Genomic DNA, 17,507 nt, shown 5'->3' with positions numbered 1-17,507 from the left:
CTGCATGAAAAATTGTATTTATAACATACATTAGTAACTAACAGGACACAAGAGCGTCGTTTTATTATTGTTGAGATTGACGGATTATTCACGGAAGATTACTATTTAATAAACACAATATGTGACTCTAAATAACTGCACGATAATTAATTTATAATATATTTCAAAATAAGTTTCCCTTTTTTTATGCCGGAACGACATTTATCCGAGCAACTTCTTTAAATCCTATCTTTTGTGTTCAAGTTATTCTCGTTTTGAGTTGGTAACTCCACGTACATTTATATTAAATCCGGAAGCTCGCCAGCCGACCAACAATGCTGTTTGCTTCCGCTCGCCAATCGCGGAACTTTTAAGATAGAGAAAAGAACAGCAGCTGGGGAGATAAAAAAGAAGTTATATCGATTTCCTTTTGAAAGCTGTTGTGCCTGTAAAGTGTTTTCTTAGAAATCAAAGAAATATGTTTTCTTACATTTTAGTCGTCTCCGATTTTATCGTAATAAAGTTTAGTATGCTTTATTAGTCAATCGTGAACATTTCTTTATATGTCAACATCGCTACTTTAGTTCTCTTTTTACTTACATCGTAACAAGCGTTTTAATCTGATTCCCATAAACTGATTAAGACAAAAATATGACAGTAAATTTCTTGCATGAACCATATTTCAATAATACTTGTACATATAAAAAGAATTTTGCGAGAATTGCAAGAAATTATTTCGATCCGCGTGTTCTAAAAACGCGATGCTCATACTTACAAAAATAATTATTCCGCTTTTCTTATATTAAACAATTCACAAAAATATTACATAATCTTTTGATATTCACAAGTTTCTCTTTTGCGATTGAGATAAACAAAACTAATATAACATCAGTTTATAGTGCCAATTTTGTGAACAACTGCTGCGTTGGAGCTGTCGTTCCCGTTACGTTTGATTGCGAGACTATCAGGTCAATAATTAAACACGGCATACATAAAAGAGTTAGGTTTAGTGTCTCTCCGGCCGGTCCAAGACGTTTTAACTCTTTGATACGACCGGCAATAAACTTTCCTTGCCGCAATGTAGCGGCAGGGCGGCGTAGGGCGGGTTTAGAAAAGCTTCGAGCGAAAAGCAGGGAGGGAGGGGAGGGGGTGGATTGCGGAGCGCGGGTGACGGCAAAAGGAGAGGAGGAGAAAGTGGAAGCACCGCCGCCGCCCGGCCAGACTCATTTTTCATAAGTTCGAAAAACACACCCGGGGCAGTCGGTGCGTAAATTTGAATTTCCCCGCGACTGCAGCCGAGTGAGGTAAGACTGGGCGGGGGATGTTCCTCGAGTGGTAGTCTGAAAGTGCCATCGAGCATATGGCGCGGAATTTCCAGAGACTCTTTCTTTTTTTTTTTCTTTTTTTTTTTATCCCCGACCTCTCGCCGCCCGTTTCCTTTTCTCTTCCGTCGCGAAGCCCGGCGCCCGGAACCGGAGGACCGCCGGGGTTCCGGGGAACTTCGGTCCTCCCGTTTCTTTCGAAATGTGCGGGCGAAACGAACGCCACGTGGTCGTGGTGATGGCGGCGGCACGGCTGAACGGCATATCGCGCCCAACGGTAATTACATCGGACGATCGATTGTCCTCGAAACGCCACCGCGAAACCAACGCGAGCGGCGCAAAACGACACGCTTAGATGAAAAAAGTTTCCCATTACCATTCCATAGAGCGAAAAAGAGTTGAGAGTTAAAGAACTCTCGCCGAAAGGCGTAAATTCGTTTTATTAAATTTTTCTAGGAAAGATAAGTAACTCATTTAAAGGAGGGAATCTCCCTTCTCCAGAAGACTGGCGTAAACCCGGCGTAATTGGCTACAAAAGTAAGTGGGCATATCGCTGATAATTTTCAATGCCTTTCTCCGTGAAGGGGGTTTATTACAATATAGCCATAAATAGAAACTCCTTTTAAAAGCGCTGCTTTTCAATTAATTGACGAAAGACATCGGCAGTGCGCGAATTTATCTTTGTAGTGCGTTAAAATTGGTCGCCTTTTATATATAACTCTATTTTATAATCTATGCGTCAGATAATGTTAAAAATAAAAATTGATAAAATTAATAAGAAAAGAAAAAGGAAAACTGTGAGCGAATTTTAAGATCACAATGTTAAGAATTAGTACTAGGATTGATGATTAATCGATTAAAACTTGGTGAATTAAAAACTGTCACATTTGGATTCTAGATAACGAACTTTAGTGTGACAGGATAAGTAAATCAATATTCTTAAATAAAAAAAAAAACACGCATTTGGTATTAAACTTTAAAATGATACAAAAATCTTATATACACGTTCTTCTTGGAAAAAAAAGTGAACTATCATGAGAAAAATAAATTTCTCAAGACTAACGATATCCTCTAATCTTTCGTTACAATAGCTTAATTACTGTTACGAACGCGGCAGTGACTCTCAGACTTTAATCGCGTCTAGGCAGTGATCCAAAGTACTAATTAGATCGAACTGGTCCGTGCGAGACTCTGGATTTCTCGCTCATTGTTAGGCCCAGACTTTCCGTCAGCATCTTCGCGTCTGAGCGGAAGACCACTAATGGCCGGCTCTTGTTGGCAGACGTACAATTTCGAGTCTCCCCTTTAGTTCTGTGCATTTTGCCGCCTCAGTCGTGTCCAGGAATTCCAGACCGGAATTGCCACACGATGCGCGCGACGCGCCGTTTTGGGGGGGTTCGCCCGATATTAGCGCGATGACATCACGTGCTATTACGTCGCCGTGGGTGTGTTACGTCGCGAATTTTAGCGTGCCTCCGTCGACGGCGCGCCGCTGTATATACCCTCGCATTACGGATGCACCCGGCCCGTCTCGTAATTGGTGATTTTGGATCGTTTCCAATCAAGGGCGCATCTCCCGGATCCTGGTAGCTGTTACACACCGCGGTAACGCCCACACTTATGTGAACGGCGGTAAGATATGCGCCAATCGGTGAACATGCCCTGCTAATTGGCAGACTGGTTCCAATTCAGCGAAGCACATGCAACTCGAGAATCCGATAACAACAATATGACATCGCATATATATATATGTATATATATAAAGGATTGCACAGGACTTTAAATAGAACTATTCCCTCGGAGACATTATTTAAGATTAATCGGAATTTAATTAATAATCTGGCACTCGTTAGATAATTAATAAGAATCAGAGGATTATTTTATGAGTTAGATTTCATAAATCTTTATGAGTGCAACCGTTCTATATCAGCCACAAATTGTATCAATAAAGATAAAAGAATAATTATTTTTAAATATATAATGGATTATTTTATGTAGGGCGATCCGTTTGTTCTTTATTATGCATGGACATCTAAACGAAAATTGACGTCTTTTTTATACAAATATTTTAAATTTAAAAAAAGGGGAGTATTACACGGAGAGAATTTTCTCTTAAAATTTATTATCAAAATCTGATAATTGTGGGATAATGTGTAACCTCGAAAAATTTTACTATACTTTTAGTCAATTTTATACTAAAGAGTATAGTAAAATTCCTCCAGGTTACACATCTTTCCACAATTACCAAATTTTGAGGATAAATTTTAAGATAAAATTCTCTCTGTGTACATAATATCTATAACAAAAATTGTTCTGTAATAATTTAAAACGATAGAGCAACTAGAAATACCACTGTATACTAACGTTAATTTTCTAGAAGAATTCGGATTTTGACCGTAATCGAGTCGATTAGAATTCCTCCTCCGGGGATGCCCATGCGCATCGCAATTCCGAAAAATAAACTTCGAAAGTAATCAAACAAGCGTGAATTCCGCGAGGGACATCGAGCGATAGTCGACTAGTAGAACTGCGGGATTTGGAAGTTCGCCAATGCACACGACGGTCCTCGACGAACGTTGTTGGCGGCGTGAACTTTGTTTCTGAGTTTTGATGCGCGTTGTAAATTGCTCGGATTTCGTACTATGGATCTTTCTATCGCGCGACACGCTCAAGTACGTGTGTTCTCTCTCCGCTGTCACGGAGAGAAGTGAATGTTTTTGTCTTCCAATCGTTACCGCGTCCAACAATATTCGTATAAAGCGGTCATATCGCTCTAAGAAGCTCGCGCTCGCGTTGATGGAAGTCGGAACATTTATGTTTTCTTCCTTTTTCCTCTCTCTCTCTCTCTCTTTCTCTCTCTCTTGCTCTTTCACTTCAACCTCGTTCTTCAATCTAAGTCCTGGGTTCCGCGCGACGTTTTCAATAGCGCGAACGTGGCGCGAGATAACGTTAGGAATAATGCGATCGGCAATATTTCCACGCATTCACGAGGGTTGGAAATCTTCGAGGAATAAGGAAAGGAGCACGTTCGCGAATGGCGATTGCACACAATGCGCCCACGTAGGCGCGGCAATCCCTCAACTTGTCACTTACGTTTCCGCTTGTAACGGGCGGTCGTTCCCGTTCCGAGCAGCCCCCTCCCCTCCTCGCTTCCCCTCACCCTCCGCCGTATAGCTACCCAACTTTCGCGCCAACCCCTTCATTCGTACGGCAGACGATGGCTCTTTTCATCCGCCGAGGCATTTCATTCGAGAAACTCGTCGGCGTCGACGACGACGACGAGCGACGAGGACGACAGAGAATACGGCTTAGGAAGAAGGACAAGTTGACCTTCGACCTTTGTAAAACTTCGGACTTCGCGAAACTATTCGCTTCGCCAAGGTCGAGCATGTTCTCCGTGCCCTGCACAAAAGACTGGACACATATGGCTCCTCGTTCTCACATATAATACATTCTGAAGTCTACCGATGTATTTAAGGATTTTTTGGGTACACAATCCCAGCTATGAGTTATCCAAATTAAAAAGTCGCAAATTTCTTCTTGGATTTATTGTTTTCTCCTAACCAGTGATAAACAATTTTGTGAATACCCAAATTCTTAGTCCTGAAATTAGCTGCGAAGAATAAAACAACGAAAAATTTATAATCTGGGCTAATGTGACATAAATGACGCTTCTCTTGTGTAAAACGGCGTATTTTCCGTTAGATAGTAAATATACGCGCGAGATGAAAAGTAATCTTATTATATGAATAATAAACAACGTTTCAAAGGTTATTAATTTAGTACGTTACTGCCGCAAAAATAGATTGAAAATAGAATTGCAAACCTAAGATAGAAATATGTGAATTTAAAGCTGATAATCGGCATCATTTTCAATTGTTTCAACAAATTGAGCAATTTTCCTCGTTACGGCCGATTATTCCCCGTGTGCGAGTTTAGGTTCGTAAAATAACACTGAATGCGCTCGATAATCACTACTATGTTTAATAATAATCAACGCGCAAAGTTCTCGGCAAGTAATAACAGGAAGCATGTCGTATTTGATAGTCGCCGTGGGTTCGTTAATTATAAATACTGATAGCCGATAATTAGAAGCGATTCTAACGATAACCCGGCCCGTATACGTTCGTTCAGCGGGTGTGTCCAGCTATTATGGCGAATTCCATAATCATGTAATATCTAAAATTATGCCCGTCGCGCCGGAATTTTCGCACCGGCGCGCGTGCGCGCACGCGCGCATGAGTGGCGCATTAGCAAATTGGCGGTTAAATAATTAAATAATGCGGTACGGCGACGTGATCATTTTAATACAAAATCATCATCGCGGAAATTGTCCTTCTTGTCATCGTTTGCCGCGGCACTGTGCGCCCCCCAGCCGTGCTTCGAATTTAATTATAACTTCCATCGCGCACGCGCGCCCGCGCGCACAACCGCGGCACAAATTTAATGCCGCTGTTAAATCACTCCGCAAACTGTTCTTCCACGGCTCACAATCGGCAATCCTGCATCCGCATATCGTATCTATCCCGCAGGATCTACGGGAGGCTACGGCAACGACGGTTTCTTACGTTGCGTTTCAGATAATGACTTCATTTCGTATATACGTTCTAATCGTCTGATCTTTCGACGTGGTCGTGGAACGTTTAAAAATACTTATCGAACTACCCCCGTACTGATTTAATTCCCGGATACACACGCGAGATATAAACGTCACGTGCAGCGAGCTCGTTTCTCTTTTTTTTTTTTTTTTTTTTACGCGGAAACTTCCGTTCCAGAAAGCGGTCCTCTATGAACCGCCGCACTGTTTTAAATTTTACCTCGCCGCCTTAATATATTCATTGAATTATCTTCTGCGCGCTTTATTTTCATCCTGTTCCTGCCGCGGCAAGATAGAAACGCGCGTGCAGCACATTGGTCGGATTACAAAATACAAAATACCATAATAGGATACAATAGGTAATTAACATACTCATTTGCTGCTCTACCGAAACGCATGCGAGCTTTCAAAGCGCAGCATTCTCGATGCTTAGCCTTTAACATAATGGGCATTAAACTGTGGTGCGGATTTTCGCCGTATATTTTGCCTACAAACTATTGTTGCAAACTGGAATAACTGAACTAAACTTGTATAAGCCGTTAAAAATTAATATACCAAACGGAAATGAATTTAAACGGTCTGATTCCAAATCTAGAGACCGACTAATACTAATTAAATTTAGTTTTCTCATTTCCCTGTTAATTATTAGCTGCATTCATAGTCAGTTTTTGCATAAATAAAATAAATTTCTAATGATTGCTTCTGTGTTTTGTGTCGAAATATACAAGTGTCAGTACAATCTCTAAGATCGATGACATAAAAAAAAATTTATTAACAATCGAAGCCCAGACGGAAGTATCCGTTTTCTCCAATGTATTCGTATTTGAATATTTAAGATGAAAAATTTCTAACGACCGCTCCTGCGTTTGTACTAGTGTGTTTTACATATATCTTTAAAATAATATTTTTATTAAAACAAATTTCTATTTGTTTAATCAGCGAATCTTTTCTATATCATAAAATTATCTATTGATATTTTATTATTTAACATTATTATTAATTCCAAATAACACATGCGACAAAAATCCATTGAAGTTGCTATTTAGCTCTTTAAAAACAATTTGAATCGCATTTGACTTATATTTGTTACATCGTATTGTCTGGTATCGCGTTATGATTCGGTTCATTAATTTGTTCCACGCTAATTTAATTCCGCATGTGCAATGCGTACTCATCGTAGTCGTAAATATCAATTACACAACTGAAAATCATTCAATCTTGCAAAGCCACACGTAATTTTATTTTCATCAAGTTTTACCATTTACACAATATATACGATTTCAAAAAAATTGTAAAAAAAATTGCTTTCTTTTTTTCTTGTTTAATAAAAATATAAAAATATTAAAAATCTCATTAACAGCCTGAAGTCTTTATTCCTAAATTATTGGAAAAATCTATAGATTTTTATGAAGCTTTAGTAATATTTTTATTAAACGAAATTTTGATTCATTTGTCACTTGGAAAAATCCTTGAAGTCAAATATTAGAAAATAAAATACAACCACAATCTAATTAAATGTTTATACAAAAAAAGTTCAATTCCGACTTTATCGTGAATTTATAAATGAAAGAAAATAGCAAACTGGAGCACTTCGTTCCCGTATGACGCGGAAGGATAGTACGCGATAGATCTCATTTTTCTCCATCTACATTTCCTGTGCCGATCAGAATCCAATTTCTGTGATGTAATTGCAATACTGATTTACATGTTAATTCTGACGTTTCTATTATTACACATTCGTATTCAACACATGTCTTAAATCTCTGAAATAGGATCGCGTTTCCTTTTCTTTCGCGTGGTAATCCCGATATCGTTATGGAAACGGCTGGTCCGATTTAATCGTACTGTGAGACTACTGCCGAGATGCGTATTCAAGTAGAAACGGACGGCAATGTCAGACAGAGATGCCTTTGGCGATCGGTAACTGGAAATGACGTGATGTACCAAGACGAATGGGAGGACTGACGTTCAGATCTAGTTATTCCGTGAATGTTCGTAGATGGATACGAATTAAAGAAGTTCAAGAAAATCGAATTTGTCGACCTACGTGCAAACGTAATTCAAAATACTGACGTTACATTTACAAACTATTATTACAGACCACTAGTAGAACGTATTGTATTAGATAAATGTGTGTATATAGAGGAAAGGCACCAAATTTGGAACAGTTTCTTAAATTGAAACCCCCTCATTTCTTGGAAACTAAACATCACATCATACCGATAAAAATATGATCTGTTTAATTAATTAAAGAAATAAAAACCGTATGAATTTTATATATTCATATCCTTTTCTACATGAAATTGGCTAAAAACAAATTCGTCAAAGTGAGAATTATATTTGCATGATTACGCCTCTTAGACAACCCTAACGGAATAACATTGAGTCTGTAGGATTACATAATTCAGGTAAGATGTATAAATCAACAAAATATAACATTAATACTTTGACCGTATACGGATTTTCAAATTAGGCGCTTATTTAGTTAGATGCCCTCTTTGACATGCGTTACGAAAACATTAATTATTAAAAAACTACGAAGCAGTATTATAACGACTACACACCATTTAATAGAAGATACTTTCTAACTTGTATTCATGTTTACAAAATTGTTTTTCTAACTATTATTTAAGAAATATGATTAAAAAACAAAGTGGTGTTCCAAATTCGGTGATTTTCCTCTATATGTGCAAAGAAAGTAAAAATATGAATTCAAATTTCAATTTTATATGGTCAAAATAAGAAGGAGGAAAAAGATGCTATTTTATATTATTATTACGAAACAGGAAAGCAATAAGAAAGGTACATCGGAAGTACATGAATTAACTGAAATCCGTATCGTTAATAGATAGTGTAATTTCGGCCTATCGAAGTAGGGGGGGGGGGATTTATCACGGATTTCCAATCAATTACGACGGCCACGCGACAGAAGATAAACCCCCCTCGCTCTCGACCGTGTTTCGAGATTGATAATCGTTTCCACGGATTACATCCTCCCCCCTCCCTTTCCCCGCTCTTTGCCAACCTCTTGAGCGCGACGAAGGTGAGAGGTGAGTTAATTCGAGGAAACTAGCGGACGAAGCATGACCTCCAGACTGTGACAGGAAGGTCGGCGACGGGAGGCGGATGCGACGAGGAGGACCACGGGCCACCTCGTGTTTGACTTCTCGGTTGGGCGCGCGAGAGACGTGACCGACATAGCTGACCAGTTCACGACGACGACGACGGCGACGAACTCCGGTTAAATTAAAGGAAAACAATTGTCGCGCTCTGACCGCAGGCCAGAGTTAAAGCGGAGTACTTCGCGTCTCGGTTAATTTTGCGAAAGGGAGGACGCTTACGCGCGCGGTCGTGTACGCGCGTTAGGAGTGCGAGAACGCGAGTGTCGCGACACGAAGGGAAACAGTCGTGGATCGGCGCGACGATGGAAAAACCGTTTCCCTGGTTTCGTTCGCCGGCTCGCGGCTCGCACACGCGATGGAATAACGAGACACGGCCGACGGCTCTGACGTGTACTTCGGTTCTCGGCGCGTGTCTCGTGTCTTTAGGAAATTCCGGCAAATTGCCTCGTGATAAGAGCACGTACGGAGATAATCGAAACCATATACACTCGCGCGCGCGCGCGGCCGGGAAACGTAGACGGGTAATCCCCCGTTACCGGCGTCCGTTACCGTTTACTTAAGTCCTATAAGGTGAGCTGTGTTTCGCCACGAGGCGCCTGAAACTTTCGGCTAATCGATTTTTTACCGTCTTAGCGAGAGGTAAAGCACGATGAGGTTCCAAAGGCGAAACCTTCGTCGCAAATTTCGGGGTCGAAATAACGAGGGACGTGTTGTCGGGGTTGAAATTTTTTTTAGACTTTAGGAGGGCAGTACGTCATACGGCCGTCGAAGGACGGAAGAATATTTTGCGATATTGTACGAGACGTTTAAATGACTGTTGCGGAATAGCTTGCAGCATTCGAGATACAGCGGCGAATGAGATGTAATTTCGACGCGGAAAATCCTTGTTACCCGGCACAACGCGATGGAAACTTCTCGGAGTTAGGCAGAAAAATAATGTCGCTAGGAGAGAACGGCATCGCGATATTTGCAAGTGAAACTCGAATCAAATGCAGGAAGTAGAAATGAGAAACATAATTTTGTTGCGAAGGATCCTCGGTAAGCGCCCGGTCGTAACAAGGGTTTTCTCAAGGAAAATAAGGATATGTCCGCGAGCGGCTAACAACGCCGCCGTAATTTGCAAGGCAGATTCCAATGGCATACGCCGAGTGAGAATGAAAAACATAAGTTTGTTACGTTTGCCGAAGGAATACGCAAATGAGTTGTGTTACCTCTAACAAAAAAAAAAAAAAGGGAAGAAGAGCACGCGCCTTCTCAGCTTGTTTGTTTCTTGTTCTCGGGCGTAGCATGAATTAGCAAGTAATCATAGTAATATTTTACTTATAACGGCAAGCAAGCGTGTGGATGACTTTGAGGAAAATTAATTTTTTTTTTTTTTTGAAAACCTGGTATTTTCCTTGCGAGATTTCAATAACGTTTCAAGAATTCCTCGGAAAAACCAGCATGACACAAATTTTACTCGAAAAACATAAATTGGTATTCTATTAACGAAAAACGCATGATTGACAACTCATATCTTGCGTTTTACATTTTAATCATTTTTCTAAAATTGTGAGCTTTACAGAAAGTCCGGTTTATCAATTACAAATATTTTAGAGAAACTAAAACTTTACGAGAATAAATCGTAAAACGATTTTTTACGCTATTGCCACAGTGTCCGAGACGTGAGAGGAAATATATCCCGGACACTTTTTCGCGTGAGAAAGGTTTACTCGCGTCGTCCAGGGGCTACCTCGCCTACGCTCGGTAAAGTCCGAAGAATCCCCTTGGCTGCGGCGGAGGACCCGCGGGCGACTATGGTACGTCGCACGAAATTTGCAAGCAAATTGCCAATTCTCAGACGGCCCATGGACACGGTCGGCGCGCGTCGATAGAACGCACCGGGCGAGCCACCTGCGACCTGTCTGCCAGAAGCCAGGAGTACATCCCGTTGGAGATGTACGCGACTTGAAAATCTATCGTGCGTCCGAACGCGTCAAGATACCCTCCGAGATACTCTCGAGGAGTGTACGCCTTAATCGGATTTCTTATTCTGAATCCGAACGAGACAATCCGGGTTTCGCGCAATCCGATGAAATTGGGTTATCGTTTGAGTTGCAAATTTCGCCAGGTTACGTTTTTGGATTCATTAATGCCGTCTGTTTAATGTCAATTACAACGGAAGAGTTTCAATAAACGCGCTAAGTATAAATTGTTGTAAGTACGTTTCTAAAAACAACGTTGACATTTGAAGAATTAGAAATAGGAAACGAATTTTATACAGTGATTTTTATCGGAAAAATGTAAGAGAGTAATTATGTTGAAATGATTGAATTCGAAATATTTATATGTAATCAAAGGAAGACAGAATGAAGTAACAGGATCAAAATTTCGTAATATATTTTAAGAACATAAGTGTAGGCAGTCCGCACTCCTTCAAAATTTAACGTAATTTGATTTCAAGCAATTTAAAATATATTTCGTATATATATATTTTTTTTAATAATATTTAAAATAAAAAATATATAATTACCAAAAATGCACTTTATTTCGCAAACAATTTTAATCCCGAAATGTGTATCGTGAAAGATCCCTTTTGTAATATCAACTTTTCGGAGGGCAGAGGAACAGAACATACTTACATGTGTGAACGTTCAAGTTGAAGATTATTTCATCGACTTTTGGATATATTTGAATTGCTGGGCAAGTATCGTACTGGAAAAGAACGACAAAGTTCCTTTCAATTAGCAAATACTTAAGTACTTTTTAAAGGCCGTTGTCGCGCGCGCGCGCACACATCAATGTACGCGTCGAAAGATTCTCCATTAACTTGAAGCTAGATCCTCTTTCATTCTGCGCTCCTTCTTTCAAACGACCGTAAATGTCTTAAGATCGACAGAAACCTGAATGTCATGAAGCCTTTCGGAGTATTGAAAAAGGTCCACGAGAAAACGAAGAAAATCACGCAACTTTCGAGATGTTGCATCTCAAAATGTAAACTTTTCTTTTTTAAAATTCAGTTAGTAATTGAGAAATTTGTATTTTGAAGCATAAAATAATCCCAAAAGTCTGAGATATTTGAGAATTGTTTTTTTCATTGTCAGTAGCATTATATATAATATTACTTATGATGATTGAATAAATAAATATATATATATATATATATAAATGATTAAGAGTAATATTCTATTAAGAATAATAACTGAGAAGCCACCATTACAACACATTGTCACGGAACGACAAATACAAATAGTTACATCGCGAGCGGGCAAAACAAGCAGTCGCGATGCAAGAAGGGGAACAAAACGACGCAACGTATTAAAGTGTCGGAAACCTTAACGAAGAACGGGAAGCGATACACAAGAAACAGACGCAGACCAGAGACACGAGCTCGGGACGGGCGAGAGGGGGGAGGGGGGGTATCCATGGTCTGGTGAGCGAAAAAGCACCGGAGGCGGAAAGCCAAGGAGAAAGGGACGTAGTACGAGGAAAGAAGAGGAGAGCGAAAAAAGCGACGAGGGAAGAAGGAGCAGAAAGAAAAAGAAAAGCCGTGAGGGAGGAAAGAAGGAGAAGAAGCGGGAGGTAGTGGTGATGGTGGAAAGGAGCGAAAGGGGTGAGGCAACGAAACCGAATGCCCGCGTCTCGCGTGTGCGAGAGCGAAGCCGACTGCAAAAACCGAAACTGCAAGATGTGCAACTGGCCCGAGCTCTCCTCGGGTGGACGAACGCAGGGATTGCCGGCGACGTCAGCGGAAGGTCCATCCCGAAGCCGGCCAAAGGCTTCTCCTGCCCCTTTTTTCTCCCGTGGATCTCGTCCAACTCGAAAGGGAGCTTAGGAGAGACCCCCCCGGTCCTCGTCCGTGCCGAGCGTTTCTTTGGAAAGTGGGAATCCGGTGAGAGCCACGCCGAGGAGGAGAGGGAGGGATATCTCGCGGTTCTCGGCGCGGCGTCTTGATAGCCGAGATTTTTCGTACCGATCGTTCGGACCGCGCGCGCGCTCGATTTTAGAGGGAGAGCCGATAATAATTCAGGCGCGTGTCCGAGAGGGCGTATAATTTTTAGCGGCCGCCTTTAGCAGCGGCGACGATGTTTATGACTTCGGAAAGTTCGCGCGAGTACGTTAGGATCGAGCGCACCGTATACTAAATAATGAAACTTAAGATTATACGACGTTCGCCGAATTCGGTGGGACGTAAAAATTTAGGTGTCCTACTTATACGAGAGATTAAAGCGCGGCGGGGAGGAGGGGGGGGAAGGGGGGCTGTCGACGACGTGAAATGTCGCTCGGCGGAAAACGGTGTGTGTAGTGTTAAGTTAAGTTGTTGGAAGTAGTTTCCGAAAGCACATCTCAACTTCACCTAAATCATCCTACCGATTGCTGGAACGCGAGTCTATTACGATTGATTAATATTTCAGAGCGACAATAAACGCGGACGCTATCGAACACGGCCGTTATCGCATTAGAAATCTATTTCCAATAACTAGTCGCCAATTAATGACCATCTCGCCCGCTATTATAACCCTATTATAACTCTCCCCTCGGCGCGCGATATCGGTTAGCCCCCCCCCCCTTCTTTCCCTCTAAAATACTCAATAGTTTTCATCCCCTTAAACGGCACAAAGCACACGATCCCTCCATCTTTTCCATCTTGCCCTTTCCTCGTTCCATCGCGTATTTCGGCCGGAATAAACTTCCCTCTATTTCTTTCGCACCCTCCTATCGTCGCGTACTCGCACTTCCGTCGACGCGCTCTCCCTCTCCCAATCTCTCTTCTTATTCCTCTCCTTCGTCTCTTCTTCGTTTTCACCCTCGTATATTGATTACATAAGCGACCGAATATACTAACTCAGCTAAAAACGTCCTCTACCCGTGTGCCTCTCCTTCCCTCACCCTCGTTCTCTCCCGAAATGTCGTTTATGCCGCGACTCTCCCCCTCCCCCTCCCGACTGCATCGTCGTAGTCAAACGACTGCGGGGGGAGGAAGGGCTGTGGTACATTAACGACGATTTTACGAATCCTCAGCACGATCGACGAAACGGACTATCGCAATCGTGCAACGCGATAAAGGTGGTCATCGATTACACGTACTTGCTGCACGTACCCCCCACATTAGATGCATACATAATGTTGACCGGAAAGCCCTATGAACCTCTGTTCTCTTATCGAGCACCGTCGGTGCCTACAAAGAGCTTACGAGTTGTGGAGAACTCGTACTCTCTGTAGAAAACTTTAAAAAAAAAGCGGAAGTTTTCCTTGAAAGATAATCGCAAGACAAAAATTGATGAGACATAAGTTTTCGATGTTGACTGATAAATACATTTGCACAAAATTAAAAATGTATAAAAATAAATTTAAACATATTTTATCTTCTTTTTAACGTAGTTCGGAATAAAAGAAGTCGTCGATAAAGTTGAAAACAGAAGAATCGCCGGAGTTACGGTATTTTATTTTACAATCAGTACATTATGTCCTCTCTTGGGGAGAGATTTATTTACGCAAAAATTTATTTTTTTAGCCAAGTTTAAATTGTTGCAAAAATTAAATCACGATTTGCGTTATTAAAAAGAGAAACTCTTATTTTACACGTAATCCCTTCATAGAATACTTTGTGTAACGAACATGATACGAAAAGCGGTACATAAAGCATCGTTATTCGTGGTACAAAGTTAAAGTAACATATATTATACGCCTACGTAATTCATATGCTCGGAATGCATAATTGGTATTGCCGATAAAATTAAAGTACTTTCGGCGAACAGTAAAGCGTCCATTAAAACTTTTCAGAGGGAGGATCGCATCCCCCGTACGCGATGAATAGACCACGTTTCGCTTTTGAAGCCTCTTTAGTTAAGATCCTTGCACGCTTATAACATTTCGTAGCTCGCGTAGTCGTTAAATGGCACCTTTTTGCCCTCTGCGCCTTTTCATTTATTGAAAAGAACGTATTATTTTAAAAAGTTGGAGATGCACTAAAAATATTAAGATATTTAGATGATAGAAAGTTTTCGTCGATGTTTGTTGTCTAACTTCAGATTATTATTACCGATAATTAGAGAGCGGAGAGTTTCTTACGCGATAATTACGAAGAATGGTAGAATAAACGATTTTATATGTTGAAGAATGAACGTTAATTTCTTGCTCCGCTAAGTTTATTAGCTTAGTCGTTGAAAAAAAAGAAATTCGCGAAAATTTTTATAAATGAGCTCTTTATAAAGTTATCCATTGTTTCGTAAAAAGTCATCCTTCTTTGTTATGCTTCAGTAACATTCTTCATTCAAAAATATCGGTCAGAGGTAAATTTATCAGCGAGCATCTATCTTCGTTCGCGAAACGGCGGAGCAAAAATTCGTAATTTTTGCCGTATTCGTCGGACGGGGTGTAAAAAGTAAATGAGAGAGAGACGAAATTGGAAATATGAGGAGGAGGACGATAAAACTATTAAGCAAATCCCAATCGAAATTTAATAGCGGGCTGCAGTGTGCGTCGGGCAACATAAAATAATTGAGTCAAATATGAAAATGCTGGGACGGACGGAGCGACGGGAGATTGCCGAAAAGAGAAAAATTGATAGAATTATTGAAACAAAGGCCTTTAGAGCCGATCCTCGAGGACGCAAACACGCGAATTAATTTGCCCGCGACGCTCTTTTTTTTTTACACGTCGGTATAGGAAGGACACCGGGTCCCTAGGCTGAAAACTCAATGGGGACGGAAAACTCTGTAGCCGCATAACGAACCGATCTAACCGGGCCTGAGAGAAACGCGCCACAAAGTCGGACAAAGAGGAAAGCCGGAAAAAGAGAGAGAGAGAGAGAGAGAGAGAGAGAGAGAGAGAGAGAGAGAACAGTGGGCACAATGAAGTATGAAAAAAAACGCGTGCCAAAAATTCCATCTCGTTGGACGCGCCATTTTTACGCGTTGCCGCCCTTGGGGAATTGAATTTCTATCGGGCGCCGCGCTTGATCGTTCCGACGAATTATTTGTCGTTCTGACTTTCGTCGACACGGCGACATCCGTTTTCCTTTTTTGTTTCATCCTTTTTTTTTCATATATACATATATATTTTTTTTTTCGGAGGCAGGAGCGAGCTCGTATCGCAGTTGTTTCAGAGCCCATTGTTTCTCTGTACGAAGTTTGAGCGACCCGCTAACGCCGTAACCGCGGCAAAGTTATGCGAAACGAACAGATTTGTTATCCACGAAGAACACGGGCTTTCGTTACGAAACAAATTTCTATTAACAGTGCGTTTGTTCTAAAATTATTCGGTTCCCTATATTAAAAAATCCTTTGTTTTATTATCGAACCGCACATATTTTTCCCTTAATAAAAACTACATTTTTATTATTTATTACAAAAAAGAACGTCCAGATTAATTTAATGAAAATTAAATAGGTCACGATACTTCAAGCCTATCTTTTAATCGATTCGAAGTGCGCTCTTTTAGATAAATAATTTAAACAGCAATGACACAATCAAGCTTTCATTTTTATATTTTAATTTTGCATTCTGTAACATCAAAATTCAAATTTTGTTTAGCCTAAGCGGCGAAGCTTGACAATGCCGTTGTCTGCTAATGTTAACTTGAGTATAGAAGCTTTGCGTACAAACGTGCAAGTTATTCATCCACCGGATTCCGAGCGGGACGACGACACGTGAGTTCATCAGAGAAATTCTCAGTCGCGACATTGTCGGCATTGAGAGGTAGCCGTGAGAAAAGGAGCTCGTGCGCGCCATCTCTCCCAAGGGGAGAGGGCGTCGGTTTGCTTTTCGCGTAGAAAAAAAGAAGAGGGGTAAGGAGCGGCGAAAAAAGACGGCGAAGAGAGAAGGAGAAAAAGGCGATGGGTGACGATCGTCTCTCACTTTTGTGAGATATTAAATTGTGAATTGAGGAAACGAGGAGAGAAATAGAGAGAGAGAGAGAGAGAGAGAGACGCACGTCGCGTCGACGAATACCGCCCGCGATATGCATTATACAATGGACGCTCGTTTTTCACGCTTAATCTCATTAAACTCCACCGTTCCGCCGCCGCCGTCGCCGCCGCCGCCGCCGCTCCCGCGGGGTATTGCCCGTTATAGAAGTAGAAAATCAAATCTGCGAAAATATACGCACGCTCGCGATGCGGTGCAACGAACACGCCGCCGCGTATAAATACGGACGGGCTAACGCGATTATTGTGTCGTGCCGATAATCCTTAATGCATTCGTTAATGCAGAAGTCGGCGGATTTCGTGCTGTGGCGCGGGTTCCAAGGCGCCAGGTATAAAAAGATATCCGGAACGGAGTGGATAATGGGAAACGCGATTATGGAAAAGCGCGCACCGACATCGACGGCCGTCAAATGTGGACGGATATGTATGAGCGGCCGTTTCGATTCCTCCTCTTCTTCGTCCTCTTCCTACAGCAGGAGAAAAAAGAAACGCACCTCCCTTTTTTTAAAAGACGGGTCATAAAATTTTCTCTCTCTCTCTCTCCCTCTTTCTGTCTCTTTTTTTTTTTTTACTTATCATCG

The 17,507-nt window shown here is 41.3% G+C and overlaps 1 protein-coding gene and 1 long non-coding RNA gene across 4 annotated transcripts in view; one reads left to right on the top strand and one right to left on the bottom strand.

Annotated features, from left to right (window-relative positions):
* The window catches only part of LOC114255225, a 60,776-nt gene that overhangs the window by 7,341 nt on the left and 35,928 nt on the right, over positions 1–17,507 (bottom strand). The window lies entirely within an intron of this gene.
* LOC105838703 overlaps positions 1–17,507 on the top strand; it is a 290,257-nt gene that overhangs the window by 247,680 nt on the left and 25,070 nt on the right. The window lies entirely within an intron of this gene.

Source organism: Monomorium pharaonis, chromosome 9, assembly GCF_013373865.1.
Source record: "Monomorium pharaonis isolate MP-MQ-018 chromosome 9, ASM1337386v2, whole genome shotgun sequence".
NCBI classification, from domain to species: Eukaryota; Metazoa; Arthropoda; class Insecta; order Hymenoptera; family Formicidae; genus Monomorium; species Monomorium pharaonis.
This window is presented reverse-complemented; position numbering and strand designations above follow the sequence as displayed.